Source organism: Camellia sinensis, chromosome 7, assembly GCF_055761805.1.
Source record: "Camellia sinensis isolate YWXY chromosome 7, ASM5576180v1, whole genome shotgun sequence".
NCBI classification, from domain to species: Eukaryota; Viridiplantae; Streptophyta; class Magnoliopsida; order Ericales; family Theaceae; genus Camellia; species Camellia sinensis.
In genome coordinates this window covers 25,081,013-25,088,422 of record NC_138967.1, presented here as the reverse complement: position 1 = coordinate 25,088,422, position 7,410 = coordinate 25,081,013, and positions in this window count along the sequence as shown.

The window sequence follows — 7,410 nt, the reverse complement described above, 5'->3', positions numbered from 1 at the left end:
TATCTTGGATGCTATTAGGAAGAGGCTGGAAACAACAAAGGGAAAGTGGGTGGAAGAGTTGTCCAATGTACTTTGGGCATATTGGACTACGCCGAGAAGATCAACTGGGAAATCCCCATTTGCCATGGCTTATGGCACAGAGGCAGTAATCCCATTAGAAGTTGGCATCCCAGGGATCAGAACCCAGGGAGTAGAAAATGGGACTAATGAGGCATTTTTGGCCCGAGATCTGGACCTATTGGAAGAAAGAAGGGAGAAAGCAGCAATTCGGCTGGGGGTATACTTGCAGCAGCTTGCTAGGGTTTACAATAAAAAGGTCAATCCACGAGAGTTTCAAGTTGGGGACCTCATCCTGAGAAAGGTCGTCGGCAATAAAAAGGATCCCAGAGAAGGAAAGCTTGGCCCAAATTGGGAGGGACCTTATAGAATCATCTCGTCACCGGCAATGGGGCATACAGGCTTGAAGACGGCGAAGGCAAAGAGTTGCCAAGACCCTGGAATACTTGCAACTTGAAGTTTTTTTATCATTACATTTTTAGTTTTTTAATTAAAGTTTTGTGTTATTAGCTGAAGTAATAATAAAATTTTAGCTCGATTTTTTAATTTCCAAACCTGTGTAATATGACTGACCAGTCCCTCGGCGATGTTTCTAAGTGAAACATGACGAATAACTTAGACTTATTAAATGTCAGAGTTGAATTATACTTGCATATAATAGAGTTGAACTAAGTTGGCGATGTTTCTGATTGAAACATGACAAATAACGTAGACTTATTATATAGCAGAGTTGAATTATACTTGCATATAATAGAGTTGAACTAAGTTGGCAATGTTTCTGATTGAAACATGATGAATAACTTAGACTCATTATATGGCAGAGGTGAAATTATACTTGCATATAATGGAGTTGAACCAAGTTGGATTAACCTAGACCCGCCATATTGACAGAATCAAACTCAGATTGGGACTAATTGCATTTGAGTAAGATTAACAAAGGAACCAAGGTTGAGAACCTTGGCCAGTCTCTGTTCGAATCTAACCTTGACAACAAGATTGTAGCAACATGCTTAATGAAAACCTAAGTGAAACTTAAGTTCACATTAGGGGGCAGAGAGCTAGAGAATGATGAGTAAAAGTTTAAAGTACTTAGGGACTTGTTGAAATTTACAAGCTAGAGTTGGCTTAACACTTGTTGAAGTTTTCAGGAAAATTTACAAGTTGAAGATAAGCCGAGGTAATATTGCAAGAAGTACGCACGTACTTGCCGAGATGACTAGGTTACCAAACTGAAGTCTTGATAGAAGACAATAAGTAAAGTGGCAAGTTCTAAACAAACACTTGTGAAAATATTTTTTATGTTTTCAAGTAAATATTTTTTATGTTTTCAAGTGTTAAGCCAAGGCCGAGATGAACAAATTGGAAGTTATGTCCGAGGTATTTTTCTTCGAGGAGGCTATACAGCTAAAAGAATAAATTGAAGACATGCAAAACATTCTAAGTATGGAGGAGTAAAGCATACAATCATACAAACACTTGAAAGAAGAAATTATACTTGCATTCCAAAAAAAAAAAAAGCACTTCGGCCTGCAAAAGGATTACTTGTTCTGATACAAAAAGGGCACATCGGCCAAATACAAAGCTAACATTGTTGAAAACAAAGTATTACATTATTACAGCTAAAAAGGAAACAGAGAAAAATACAAGGAAAAGTAGAAATATTCAAAGTGTTAGGATTGGCATCATCGGCTGGTGGGGTTACACTCTTGTCTGCCTCTACCTCGGCATCAATCTCGCACAGTGTGTCATCAAGGCTCTTATTGATAGTCCCGACCTCGGCCTCAGAAGTGGTCTTTTGGACCTTGTCCTCCTCATCCTGAGTCAAGTTTAGGACTTGCTCATTCAGAGTTGGGAACTTGGCCCCAGCAGAACCCGCAGCATTGTCTGCCATCTCAGCCTCTTCATCATCTTCTTCCTCCCCAGCTTTAGCCTCAGATTGGCTTGAAGTGGGAGGGAATGGCACCGAAAGTCGACCTTCATCATGAAGAAGAGAGTCCTCGGGGACAACCAACTCTTTCAGAGCAGCCATCCAACCAAGGATGTAACCCTTGTTGCATGACTGTCAGACTTGTTTTTTGTACTCCTCACAGACGTCAGCTGCCCCATCGGCATAGGGCCTTTCGTCCGCTGTTTTGATTTCGGCATCTTTTGTGGCCAAGGCATTTCGGAGTTCTTCTTGGGCTTCGGCTGTTTTTGCTTCGGTCTCTTTTTTCTCAGCTTTGAGAACCTTAGCAACAACCTCTACAGCACCTGCCTTTTCCTTGGCCTCATCTTGGGCTTGTTTAGCTACCTTTGCCTGATCTATCAGGGCTTTAATTTTGGCCTTGGTGTTGTTTAATGACTTGAGCAAGCCAGCGGCCTCCTTGGTCTTGCGGACCAACTCCTTCTTCATGTCCTCAGGCTGCATCGCAAAGGAGTGGGCGTGCTGGATTGCCTAGAAAAAATGGAATGAACAAAGTTAGTGAACTTTTTTTGTATAGAAACAAAGAATGGAGAGTACCAAGTGTTAGGAACTTACCAGTACAGAGTGCTGCACCATCAGAGAAAAATTTTCATATTCGTTGACCTCGGCCATACGGTTGAGGTCATTAGGAAGGAGCAATGCAGTGGAGAGGACAACGCCGACCTCAATGTCAGAAGCACTATCACCGGTTCTGACTGGCTTATCCTCGATTATGATAGATGGAGCCCAAGGGTCATTAGCTTTAAGTGAACCCGAGGTCGTTGTAGAGTCCGACCTCAGCTTCATTGACTTAGAGGCTTCAAAGGGGTCAGCCTCGGCGGGCGTCTTCTCTACAGTAGAGCTTGTTTTCTCAGTCTCGGCAAGTTTTGAGATTAGAACTGTGTCTTCAGACTCAACTTGGGTAAAAGAGGCTTTTACCTTGCCTTCTTTACCCTTTTTTGCTTAGGTTTTGGTTGGGATTGTGATGGTGAAGATTAGACTGTCACGATGCCCAGATGTCAGCCAAAAGGTCTTCGACTACGGCCTTGTTCCGCCCCATATCGTCGGCGGTAGCGGGGACAGTAACCTTGGTTCCAAAGCGAATTGCTGGTAATGCAGTAGGCGGGTTTGTTGGATCCTATGTCGCCGCCTCAGAACTTCGGCTTTTTCAACTACGAGTTCTATCAGCAGGAATGTTGGTAGGAACTCGGCGATGGCGTCGACACTGTGCTGGAGGAATTAGTTGGGGAGTGGATATTGATGGTTGCTCTGCTGGGTCAGATGTTGAGGCCTGGTCAGGCCGTGGTGATGACGTGGTAGGAGGAGTTGTTGCAGAGGGTGGAGACTTGATCTTCTTGGGGATGTTAGACAATGTGGATTTATAGGTCGGGATATAGTTCAGCAGCAACGGAACCTTGCGCTGATTAACAGGCAAGTCCAGTTGTTTCCTGAAATCTTTGCCAAGGTAGAAAGTTTTACGGAAGTCTTTTGGTGGTTGAGGAAGAGCTGCAAGTAAAAAATAGACATTAGAACATATAAAAGGAACAAAGTAATAAAGACATGAAAGTAAGTAAAGTGACACTTGGTTCTTACCATTACCCTCTTTAAAGACTGATCAGCTCAAATGGTAGAGGTGGAGTTCATCATCTGGTGGGAACTCCCAGTTTCCCGAGACGATGAAATAATCATCTCCAGCACCTTTGTTGGAGTCTGGGAGGTCGGCAATTAGTTTGTACTCGGTCGACCTCGGCTTAAGGTAATAGATGTAGCCTTTTTTTGATTTAAGGTCACACATGGTATAGCAGTATTGGATGTTAGCTAGAGTAATCCTGGCATTCTCTCGGCTAGCTAGGGCAATTATACTGTTGATGACTTTGTAAGAGTTAATGGCTAGCTACATTGGGTTAAGTTTGTAATAGTGAAGGACTTGGCAGAAGTGGATGTCACGGGGGAACCTAAGTCCGCACTCGATAAAAACAACTACTAGGAAGGGCATGAAGTTGTCATTGGGCATAATAGAGTCCTCATCCCCAGCCAACCTAAGTTAGACATCGGCAGGGATAGAGAACTCCCTCTTAAAATGCTCAATTTTTTCCAGGGTATCCACCCTCCACCTAAACATACCCATGATGTCGGCTAAAGGGACAAGGTGTGAGATTTCAGAAGAAAGAGGTTTGTGTGGGTTTCAGGGACCTCGATTGAATCGTAGAGAGCACTAAAATGAAGGTTTCTAGGGATCTGAGGGGATTTTGGTTCGGTTTTCCTAAAGGATAGGGTTCTAAATCAAATCCCAAGCCTTGATCTATAGAAACAAGAAATGAAGGCAACAATCTAGAAATAAAGGACAAAAAATAGTGATTAAGACTCAAGAAAATCAATAGAAATTCAAGAACATCGTACGAAGTATGTGCAGATGTGTAAAGCCAAGAACAGTGGCAAGATAGCAAGCGTGTGAGCAAAATGTGTATAAATATACCCAGAAACAAATTGGGCAGAAGCAAAATCATGAAACAAACGTACTAGATACACAAATGATGGAATTCAACATGCAAGCAATTATTCAAGGAACATGAATAGACTCACAATAGCAATGTACCAAACATGACAAAATTCGAAGCCAGTCAAAAACTGAAAAGAGGGGAAACAGTGGCTTACCAAGGAAAATGACGCCGGTATAGGGTACGCAGAAGTCAGACAATAATGGCGAAAGTAGCAAAATGGTGGATGCTTCACCGGAAAAGGTGATCGGAGCAAGGTGCAAAGCTTGGAAAGCTTGAAACAATGGCGGTTTTTCTTTGGGGAAGAAGTTTTAGAGAGAGAAAGCTTGAGAGAAATCAAAGAGCATAAAGTGAAAAGACGGAAAGAGGGAAGTGATTTTGTTAAAACATGAAAAGGCAGAAAAATTGCATTGAATATGCCTTAGATGACGTGCTTGTCAGGCGGCGCACGCAGACGCGACGCGATCTGATGTCGCGTGTCCGGTACGGATCAATGAGGAAAAAACGTGTCGATAAAATGGTTGTGAAACTGTGCGTAACAGCTCATGCACATGTGGAACTCTTGGAGTTCTTGATTTGATGAAGCAAAGACCTTGGCCATGGGGACGATCTCAGTTAAAGAACGTAAGAAACTTTCTTGTTTTTGGTTTTTGGGCATTGGTAACACAGATTGCAGTCTTGGTCATGTGGAGCCAACGTGTGATGACCCGGTAATAAAGGGTAGAGCAAATTTTAGCCAACGGGCCATGTGAACAAATGATATAGGTTACATCACCTCCGGATGCCGAGGTAATAGAACCTAGGGACAGTTGTGGGGGCATATTTTTGTAAATGACAACACGTGGCCAAGGTGGGAGATAATTAATCCACACTAGTCTACTAGAACTCACATAGTCACCAAGACCCAATTCACAATGCCTATAAAGAGATGCAACAAAGGACTGACCTGATTGACCTGCTAACCACCTGGGTTTATCTTTTACACCCAAACATAATGCAGTGGCTGCTTTTAACACATCAGTAATCCTAGATCCCACATAATGCAGTGGCTCCTCCCACTATAGCAAAGGTCTTCTTAAATTGAGATCCCACACCTTAGAGCTTCCTTTTTTATCAACAAAAAACCTTAGAGAACCATTCTTAATAGTGGAGAGTGAATATAGTCTAAGGAAATCCTCTTTTAGACAAATGACACCACACCATTTATCATGCCAAAATTTCACTCCCATTACCCACTTTAATTTGAAGATTGTTAACAAAAAATAGTAAAAGATTATTTGTATGCATTGCCACTGCTAGGATGTCACACCATAACTTAGAACATCTTATGCCAAGTCCCTCTTCAATTTTATATTTAATGCATATCACCTTTTTCCACATTGCCTCCCCTTCATTGGCAAATCTCCACCACTACTTCATTAATAGGCAAGCGTTTACCTCTCTAATTCTCCTAATTCCCAATCCTCCATGATTTATGCTCATGGTCACCTCATTCCATTGCCCTAGATGAATCTTTCTCTTCTACTCTGTGCCTCCCCACAAGAAGGATTCTTGTAATCTACCAATTTCCTTAGCAACTCCTTCTGGCACCCTGAAGAATGATAGATAACACACAGGCAAATTAGACATTACAAATTTGATTAAAGTTAGTCTGCCAGCAAAGGAGAGGAACCTCTTTTTCCACCCAATAAGCCTGAGTTTGATCTTATCAATGACAGGTTTCCAGGACTTCTTTCTGCTTGGAGAAGCACCCAATGCCAAACTCAAGAACATAAGGAGGCCAAAAATCAACAATTAACCATGCTGTGTATCTTGATTTGATGTTGTGGCTAACAAGTTTAAAGATCATTTATCTATCCCAAATGAATAACAGTACCTATGCCATCAAGAAGATTCATAGCACGATGTACTAGCCGAAATAGTGTGTATCTCATTGGAGCATTTTGGAATTTGGTTTAAAAATTTTTTAAATAGTTTTTTTAGTTTTTAATCTGCATTTTATTAATTTTAGTGAAATTTTTCAATATTTTAATTATTATTTTTTAAAATTTTTTAGATTAGCTCAATTTAGATACATTTAAAAGTATAATATTTGTAAAAAAAAAATTATAAAAATTTACTAAATACAAAAAAAAAAAAGAGTACATTTTCATTTTTTTATTATTTACTGTTTAGATCCATTTAATCTAGATTCACTTAAAAGTATAAGATTTGTGAAAATATCTTTTAAAAATTTACCAAATACAATAAAAATAAAAATAAAAAGTACACTTTTTTTGTGTTTATTTGATTTTTTTTTTTTTTTTTTTTTTTTTTTTTTTTTTTGTAATTTCACAAAATTTGTACTTTTCAAGTATATATAAATTAAGTGGATCTTGAAAGAATGATTAAAATATTAAAAAAGTTCACTAAAAGAATAAAATATTAAAAATTTAAAAAACTGTTTTTAAAAATTCAAAATCAATCAATGATGATTTTTTTCTTTTGCTAAAGAAGTCAAAAAAGAAAAAAAAAATCACTAAAAAATACTAAACTTCAAACGAGGCCTAAACATGACGAATATGGTACTTCTTTCATATCCAAGTTCAAGTCTCACCATTGTATCTCTTTTCCCATTCCAACTATTAACAGACATTGGATCACTTCAACCAATTTGTCATGTTTAACTAGTGTTTGGTTCATTGAAATGAATCAAAATAAAATGATATATAACGACAAATGCATTATCGCTAGAATCATCTTTCACTATGTTAAGAGAATAATCATTCTATAAGAATGCTAAAAGAATCACTATTCCATTCTATTTCATCTCATTCCAATGAATCAAATAGAGCATTAGCACTAAATTTTTATTACATCTACTAAGAGCATCTCCAATGGTATTTGCTATAATAACATTGCCATTGCTATAAT